A 9400-nucleotide genomic window follows, 5' to 3' on the forward strand; every position below is an offset into this window, starting at 1 on the left:
CTGGAGCATTATTTATAATAGTCAAGACATGGGAGCAGTTTAAGTGTCCATCAAGAGACAAACGGATAAAGAAGATATGGCACTCACACAGGTGTATGTACACACACGTGCGTGCGCACACACACATGCACACACACACACGTGACAACATGGGTGGACCTAGAGGGTGTTATGTCAGGTGAAATAAATTAGATAAAGAAAGACAAATACCATATGGTTTCACTTATATGTGAAATCCAAAAAACTAAACAAATAAACAAACAAAACAAAATAGAAACACAGATTCATAAATATGGTGTTTGCCAGAGGTGAAGGGATGGGAAAAGTAAGGAAAGGGGATTATAAGGTACAAACTTCTAATTATAAAACAAAACACAAGGATACAATGTACAGCATGGGGAATATATTCAACAACTTTGCTCGGTGACAGACAGTAGCTAGATTTGACATGGTTATCACTTTGTAATATATATAAATGAATCATTATGTTGTACACCTGAAACCAATGTTGTATGCCAACTACACTTCAATAAAAGAAAAAAATGGATATAATATATTATACAGAAAACATACCTCAACAAATTTTATTTTACAAATTTTAAAGGGAATTTGGTAAAATTCTGATGACCACAGAGTCCTATGGAATAGGATTTAGGCAGTAAGCAGGACTTCACTGTGCCTGAAGCAAAACTACTAACCTCAGAGCATATATAATTTTTAGATAAATATCACCTTATTCTAAATTTGTTAATGTCATAGAATCTTTCAGAGACATTGGCACTACTCAAACAAGTCCACCATACAATGGGCTAGTCCCTGAATGGAGGTAGCAACTGACACATGCCTTCAGGCCAGGAAGGGTTTTTAAAAAGGAGAGAGAGGAAAGGATGGAAAGGTTAAGAAAGAGAAATGTGTTGTAGTTCTCCCTTAGCCCAGAGACTCTGTGAAGCTAAATTTGCAACTTTCTTGGGAAAGAGAAAGCATATGCCACTGAAGATGAAGGTTTTTCTCATGTAGCAGCAGTTTATGTTTCAAAAGAAAAAAAACAAATGGGACACAGTAAGAAATAAATCATTACGCCTTGAAATTTTAAGGGAAACTCACAGGTAGTTATTATAGAATTTTATAGCTAGAAAACACTCTATATATCATATAGAGTCAAAACCACTTAAAATAAAGGTTAAATAAATAAGCCTTGGAGAGTGTGAGGCTTGTTTAGTCATATAACTAGTTAGTTGGTTGAAAACCTGGAGGAAGAACTGAGGTGTCCTGGTGCCTGATTCAGTGCTTTTATAAAATTACAATCTCTAGCCCATGCTCTGCACACAGCAGATATTTAGAAAAACAAAAAAACAAACAAAAAAACTTACTGAATAAATTCATGCTAGGTAATAGGATAAAAAATACAAAGAGAGTGTAAGTGAATAGAGAGATAAATTTAGATGCAAACATTTTCCCCAACAAGTTCTGTATATATTTCTTTATGCCAATTCTGCATATTATAGGGGGAAAAACATAATTTGTGGAATTACGCTGGCAGGTATCAATGCCTGAAGAAAGAAAATGAAGACCAGCGGTAAACTCTCAAGAACTGTAAGATGTCCTTTCCTAGCAATAACTGAGGACAATTAGCTCTTCCTGAGATAGTTGAGGGGCATTTCTACCTTTTTACTGAAAGATGGATTAATGATGTTTAACAACAGTTTTCAGGCCTTATTGAATTTACAATAAACTTGAGTGAGTGTATTTGCACCAAATCTTTGTCTAATCACAATTAAAATCAAATGAGAATGTCAGCTCCTTTGGTCAAGCATGGAGTCACTACAGTTTCTGGTTAGGTTGTGGGAGACCTGACATATCTCCATCAGGAGTTCATGGCTTTGGCTGTGAAACATCAAAATGCTATAAAAAAAAAAAAAAAGATCTTGGATTTACTGCAGATACGTAATAAACAACATAACCCCAGTTTACACAACATTAATATATTAGAAGTGTCCTGTTAATTTTTCTATTATGGTTCTATAGTCCATAAGATCTTTTAAGCAAGTTAGGATATTACTTGATTTGGATCTTGATCCCAATCAGGCAGTTCCCACAGGTGCTATATTACTTAGTTCCCCCCCCCAAAAAAAAGCATAAAATACCAAGATACTGAGAAATAGCAAAATAATGGAAAGCCAACATTTGATTTTACGTACATGTTTTTTCAGCTATGATCTAGTTTTAAAGAAGGTTAACTGAAATATATTTGTGTGTGTATACTTTAAAACAAGTAAAACATGGATTTAATCAGCATGACAGGAAAAATACAGAAAACCCTTAGTTGAACAGGAAATATTAATTTTTCAGCTCCATAGATGAAACAAAATTAATTCATTTTATCTTATCCTGACTCTACCTCTCCATTTGGTCACCACCTTAACATATAGGGAAGAAAATTGCTTATTTTATTCCTGTTCATGCACACTGTCTTCACATCTGAAAAACAATAGTCTACGAGTTGTACATGCAGATACAGCTTATAAATAAAATGGAACAAAAGCCCTATAAAATTAAGCTTTATAAAATCAGACTATCACTGGTGTTTTTTAATAATATGTTACAGGTAATAATCTCAAAAAGTTGTTGAATCCATATTTTGTGGTTGAGTTAGAATTCATCTCCAAGGTAAAAATTCACTTATGAGGAAAATAAAAATGTCTAAAAGTAAAGTGTGTCAAAAATCACTAGTGCTTTAATACAGAACTGCCTAGAAGTAATATAGTTGAAAATGTTTTATTCAGATATGCTGAATCTTTAAAACAACAGAATATTGAGGAAAATCTCAAAATAGAAAAATGCTACAGTCTATGGTCGGTTAAACTGCTAACTTTAACATTCATGTTTCTTATAAAATAATTTTCATGTGACCATTTGCAGTAATATTAAAACTATAAAAAATAAATATAAGAAGAGTATTTTACTATTTTAGAGAAAGCAAATTGTGTCAATGGATTAAAATGGATGAAACATGAAAACCATAAAGATGAACACTAACATTTTTTTAACTTGCAGGTAAAATTTTCTGAAAACCCTTTTTCCCAATAAGATAATATAATTCGTATCACTGATGCTGTTGGATAATTGTTTCGTGGATATATGTTTCAAAATAGTTAATAAACACCTGTCAAAAATAAAAGTGTACCAACAGACGTAGCCAGTAAGAAACCGGCATCCCATCCTATGCAGACATTTAACTTGCCTAGTGCACACACACATTCCCAACAGACCCCTTGTTGTCATCAGAGCTTAGTCTCCCTGTAAAATACTTGGAATAGCATAATCCATACAGGATCATTAATAATGAACACCAAAAAAAGGGAGGAAGGGGGATTGCTGTTATTAGGAAAAGTCAACAATAAAATAAAAATAAAGTTCCTGGAAATATAATTACCCTAAAATTACCTGCTTCATGTGTGTCAACATAAAATAATCCTAGTTATTATTTTCCAAGCTACAGTCCTGGAATATTCCTGGGTTAAGTCAAAACAAGAGAGAGTTGTGATAATCACAATATTGAACCTTTGTTGTTTAGAAAGGTCAAGTTTACTCTCTGCCTTGAAAGAAAAGAGATGAAAAAAAAAAAAAAAAACAGTCTGGGTCCTCACCTTGACACAGACCTAGGATTCAGTGTCTTGGGATGGGGCTTTGGGTGAGCACTAATACAAAACCCCTGGGTAGCTAAACATTCTGTCATAAAATAGATCCTACACTACAACAAGTTGTCTTATCCTAAGTGTTAGCGTAATTACCCTGACTATATAAGTGTAACACCTTTTAATACCCTCACCAGTATGCCAAATATTCCACTAAGGAGTCTTCCCAAACACACCTTGCTGCTTCTTCGCTTTCTGCTTTTGTTCCAGCTCTGGTACCCACACTGCATGAAATCCTTCTCAGGAATACCCGTCCAAGCTCCAGAACTACCGGTGAATACAATCTTTCCCTGGCTACATAAACATCTGTCCTGTTTGCAATTCCTCACTTACTTTCTCTTCACTCTTTTCTAGTACATAATCATATATTGCCTTATTTTAAAACCATTTATTCTAATTACAATAATGCTTACCCAATATATACATTATTTGTACTAAGTACTTTGCTTAACATATTTAACCCTTAAAGCAATCCCATGAATCAGAGTCTACCAAGGTAGACAACACTCTCTACTACTTAAATAAAGCATGCACTCAAATCTAAAGCTCTCTCCAAAGACCTTATTCTTTGACATTGTGAAATATGACCTCATGCAAATGCCTGCTCTCCTCTACTAGACTGTAAGCTAAGGTCAAAGACAGTGGTGTCTTTTACTTCTTTCCAATACCTCACATCACTTAGCATATGGTTGGGCAGGTTTTAAGAGCTCTGAGTGAGGGAGGCACACAGAATATACCCATAATATTTCCTACAGTGTCCATTAAATGTTCTGTTGGGTCTTTATCTGTACCATACATTCTTAAAGGTCCAGTCAACTAAAGGCAGAAGCTTCCAGAAACGAAATTCTTCATAGGAAGTCTCTATCTGTAAACTGGATTTTGGTCAGAGTAGCAGGTTGCTTTTTGAAGACACTAGTTTCTCTTCTATTTTATATGTTATTAATTTTACTCATCTGTCTCAAAATCTTGTTGTAAACAGATGTCATTTTATCTTCTATTCTTTAATAAGCTACCGTATTTTGTTTTCACTAAGTGGACAAATGTTTACAAAGGAGACAAATAAATGGTACCTTTCTTTCCATAGTAAGAACAGTATTGAAAACTGAGACATAACACCCACGTCATTCTATGTAGCAAAACTGCAATAAGGAAAGAGCAGGACTGACTGAGGGGCCTTCTCCACTGCACACTCATGAGTAGGAAGCCCCACAAAGAAAGAGCAGTAGAGATGCTGGAAGGGGGAAAAGTCATTTGAGAGTAAATTAGGATAAAACTAATTTATTTTATTCATATACAATTACTACCAAAGTCTTTCACTAGCTTCACAGCATTCCAGGAAAAGGAACAACAATGATACAGAAACACCCCTATCTACAATTGTGTTCACTTTTAAGTTATGTCACCACTCAAACACAGATAGGGTTGACCGCAATTCTGCATCAGGATGTTGGTAACACTGATAATTCAACCAAGCTTCTGCCACATGTCTTAAGAATCAGCCGAGTCATTAATAGAATTGCATTCCTACCAAAGGGAGTTGAGGCAGAGGGTAGGTCCATCATTCCTAATAACACCTACTTTCCCAAAACTGATTCAGATGATTAACTGTATCAGTTCTTCATCAAATCAGCACTCAATCACTTTGCAAGGTAATTCTCTTCATCTCAACTCCTACTTTTACATGCCCATAAAATGCAAAAATACATATTGTACTACTGACATATAATAATTTAAATAAAAAGAAAAAAATCAATCATTTGTTCCCTGCATCGCATCTTACTGGCAGCTTCACTGAATCCATGTGAATTCAATCCCTCCCTACACACTCATTAAACTTAAAATATTGCTATTCCATGGATATTAAGGTTTTGGGGCTTTGATGGTTTTTTAAAGGAGAATAGATATTACAAAATACAAGCTTCTAAACACTCCATTTCTGATTTATACTTACACTGTTTTTGGAGCTTTCTGAAATGATGAATACACTAAACATTCTGAGGCATGGTTGTCCCACCATGTATAAATAAACTTTTCAGCCACAATACTTTCAAAAAGGAAGCCTAAAAAATTACTATTAATATATATAATGGAAGGAGTGAGAGTGCAAGCTAAATAAACCAAAGTGAAATATACCATTTAGTAAAACTAAGTGGTACAAAACCAATTGAAATTTTAAATTGTTAATAATGGTCCCGGAGCTAATTCAACTTTTCCATTGTTGTAAACCACAAACAGAACTACACAGTATGTTTCTTTTCAAAGATCTTTACAGTTCCTGTAAGATGGATGAGAAAGGCTAAGAGTGTCTGTTCAAGGCTCTAATGCACCTAATGCTTTTAAAATGGTATATTTATAAGCCTGCTCATTACTCATTACTCCAAAACTATTCATTGTCCTCCTTTAGAAGTTAAGCCATAATGAACAAAAGTGTATTCTTCCATTCTTCTGCTCCCTGTTTTCCCAGATCTATCTACCTTAGTGTTCTGTATGTTGACCAAAACATTCCATAAATAATGCTGTGGTGCACACACATTAAAGTTTAGAGAGTTTCTGCTTTTGAAGGAGATAGTGACAGAACTAAGGATACACAGGTTCAATTCCAAGACAAATATTAGGCGGGTGGTTTGAAAATATCCATCAAAAGAGGCCTAGGGGAAAAGGATACAAGCGTCCACTGCCACCACCCTTCCTCTCCCCTCCCCTCTTCCTCTCTTGTTCTCTTCCTCTCTTCTCTTCTTTCCTTGTGGCTTCTCACAGAGACCATCAAAGCGGGGAAAGCTGCTAATTTAAAATTAGTGAGACACATACTGGGAATATGTAACTCCCAGGAGGAAAAAAGAAACTGCTAAAAAGGGGTGTGGGGGGTTGTTGGCAACATGTTTAAGTGACAATCTTCCCCACCCCCACCCTAATACTGCACAAATCCACAGATTCTTTCCAGACCCTCTTCTCTTTCCAGGTCCCAGTACTCTAACCAACTTGACCCTTAATCCGAATAATTTAGGGACCTGCAGGGCATCCGCTGTGCAAGAGTGTATCTCTCGGCATATGTGCCCAATTTTCTGGAAGCCCCTGAATCCGGACAGTTGTAGCAAGCAAGGGATCTCCCACCGGGTAAGGGGTGAAGAAAGGGGGGAAGAGATGGAGTCAACAGGAAAGGATGCAGAGCAGAGCTTGAGGGCGAGTGGCTGAAAGGAAGATAGGGAAGAAAGAAAGGGTGGGAAGGAAGTGGGGCTGGGAGAGAGGAAGAAAGGGATGAAAGAAAGGCTGGAAGAGAGAAAGGAGGGGAGAGGAGAGAGGGATGTTGGGAAGGATGAGGGCGGGAGGGTTGGGGAGCGGGGAGGGAGGGGAGGATGGAGAGGATGGGAGGGAGGTAGGGAGGGAGGGAGGCAGGCAAGGATGGAGGATGCTCTGCCCAGGACTCACCTCTGTGGGTCGGTGGGAGTTTCTCGCCTCCTCCTCTTTTTCGCCCGTTCCCAACAGCTGGAGGGGTAATCACAGAAGGGACTGGAGAGGCGGCGGCGGCGGGGACGAGGGCAGCAGCTGCTGCAGCCGCCTCTGGCCGAGGTGCGGTGCCTCCTGCTCCGCCCGCCAGCCCGGGTCTCCGCCTTACTCAGGGCTGGAAGCGAAGCCGCTCCCCCCTCCCCCCGCCCGCCCCGCGTCCTGCCCAAGCGCGAGCGGCAGCGGCCCGGATCGCCGCTAGGGGAGACGGGCAGTGCGCAGGCGCGGCCGCTTGCTCGCTGGCGCGCCCCCGTGGTCCCCGCGGCTCCGAGGGGCTGGAGGAGGCCAGGGGTAAGGGGAGACGCGGGCGCGCACGGCCTAGGGAGCGTCGAGCGGGAGAGGCAGGGGCGGAGCTGGGGAGGCGAGGCTAGCTCCACGCCGCAGGTGGGGGGAGGGGACGACAGCGAAGGGGCACCGCCGAAGGGCGCAGGTGCCGTGTCCATGACAACCGCGTTACCCTTCGGGAGGGGACGGGGAGCTGAGTGGCCGGAAGCTGTGAGGACCGGGTACTGAGACACCGTACTGGAGAGGTCCTGAGGAGGGCGGTGGGAGAAGGGGACTGGGGTTGCTGAGTAGGAAGAAAGGGTGAGCCCAGAGAGGGCACGGACGCTTGGCAGGAGGAGGGCTGGGCCTAAGTGCAGCGAAGGTAGAGCTTGACAGGGGCTGTAGGTTTGTTGGGACCTGGAGTACCCAGGGGAGGAGGATTGGACTTTAAAATAGGACCTGGAAGAGGATGGAAGTGTTAAAACAACTTGCTCATTTCATGAGCCTTTGTTGAGTGCTGTGTATGTGGAAGGCATTCTAATTCTTTTGATTCAAAGATAATTACTAAGCCTCTAATTTGCACCGGCCACTCTACTTAAGCATTTCAAGACATCAAAAAATGTTTAATATTAGGTGTTTGTCCTCGCGGAGGTTATACTTTAGTTGGGGAACTTAACAGAGAATGTAGGGGGTATATGCTCTGCCCATCACCATCAACTGGGGCTGGAATGTAACTGTTACAGAAACGCTAGAATTGAAGAAGGTACAAGCTACATCCGATGCATAACATAAGTTACAGTTATCTTTGTTCCGCTACAATGCTAAGTGGCTTTTTTAATTTTTTAATCAAGAGATAAAAATAAAGACAAACCCTATGTCAGTTTGGGAAGACACAAGTGATGCTGCATTCACAACCCGCTACATGTCTGGTCTGCTCGCCCACCAACATCAATGTGTTTATTCATGCCAACCTTTGTACAACCTTATATCACTTGGTACACGAATTTTTTAAACTCCTTTCTTGGCTATGCCAGCTATGTTATACATCCCCTTCTTATTCCTAAGATGGCATCTGTAGTTGTTTGAAAATATCAAATCCAAGTGCCTTATTCTATCCAGGCAATGTCTTGAAAGCCCTATATCTATTCATTTATCTTTTTTTTCCCCCAATAACTCCTTGCCTTATATTTTCCTTGTCACCACCACTGTACCACTTTAAAAATTCCTGAGAGAAAGTGCACAGGCGTCAACAGAGTACACTTAAGAAAAACCTCCTTAGCCAACAACGACGTTTCAGGACCACGGACAGTGACACCGCATGTTCCTCTCCCCAAGCTTTTTCCTTAGGCTCAGCCTATAGAAACAGTAGAGACACTACAAGACATACAGGGTGTGCTTCAAGAAGTAAACGCTGAACACCAAATGATCTGTGCCAAAAGATATGAACAGATTGGAAGAAGGAAGAAGCATACCATGAGCTGGAGTAGGTAGGAAGAAAGTAAGCCCTTCAGCTAGATTTGAAGAAAGAATTAGGTAACATGTGGGGAGACATCACAGGACCCTAAAGTGGTAAGAGGGGAGAAAAGTTAGCCAGGGAGGTGTTTGAATAAAAATAGGGATACTTCATAGTACTACTGCACAGTATCTTCCTGAAGGCAGAGTAAACCGCTGGTTTAATTGGTCTAAGAATATGGAAAGAATAAAGCAGTCCCACTTAAATAAGGTAGAATACTATCTCAAGGACTGACACTTTTTTGTTATTACTGTGAGTTTTCATTCTCTAGTCAGGCTGGAGGGGTTAAATATAAAAACACAGGCCAAGAGTTATCAGATAAGTTCAACTCTTTAACACGGAGAGGATTCAGTTATAATTTTGTGAATTGTGTAAAATCAGGCTTAAATTTACAATTGTTTTAATTGACAGAAAAAAAATAGATCCA

The 9400-nt window shown here is 39.7% G+C and overlaps 1 protein-coding gene across 5 annotated transcripts in view; it reads right to left on the reverse strand.

Annotated features, from left to right (window-relative positions):
- The window catches only part of CTNNA2 (catenin alpha 2), a 1118632-nt gene extending 1111295 nt beyond the window's left edge, over window positions 1–7337 (reverse strand). For 2 of the 5 annotated variants that reach the window (XM_040458373.1, XM_040458378.1), the window contains exon 1: window positions 7122–7337. The gene's annotated coding sequence lies outside the window, so the exon portion shown is untranslated. The remainder of the gene's footprint in view (window positions 1–7121) is intronic. The other 3 variants (XM_040458375.1, XM_040458374.1, XM_040458377.1) reach the window with 2 other exon arrangements.
- Between the last annotated feature and the right edge of the window lie 2063 nt (window positions 7338–9400).

This window comes from Herpailurus yagouaroundi, unplaced genomic scaffold, assembly GCF_014898765.1.
Source record: "Herpailurus yagouaroundi ecotype Mexico unplaced genomic scaffold, PumYag 221, whole genome shotgun sequence".
NCBI lineage: Eukaryota > Metazoa > Chordata > Mammalia > Carnivora > Felidae > Herpailurus > Herpailurus yagouaroundi.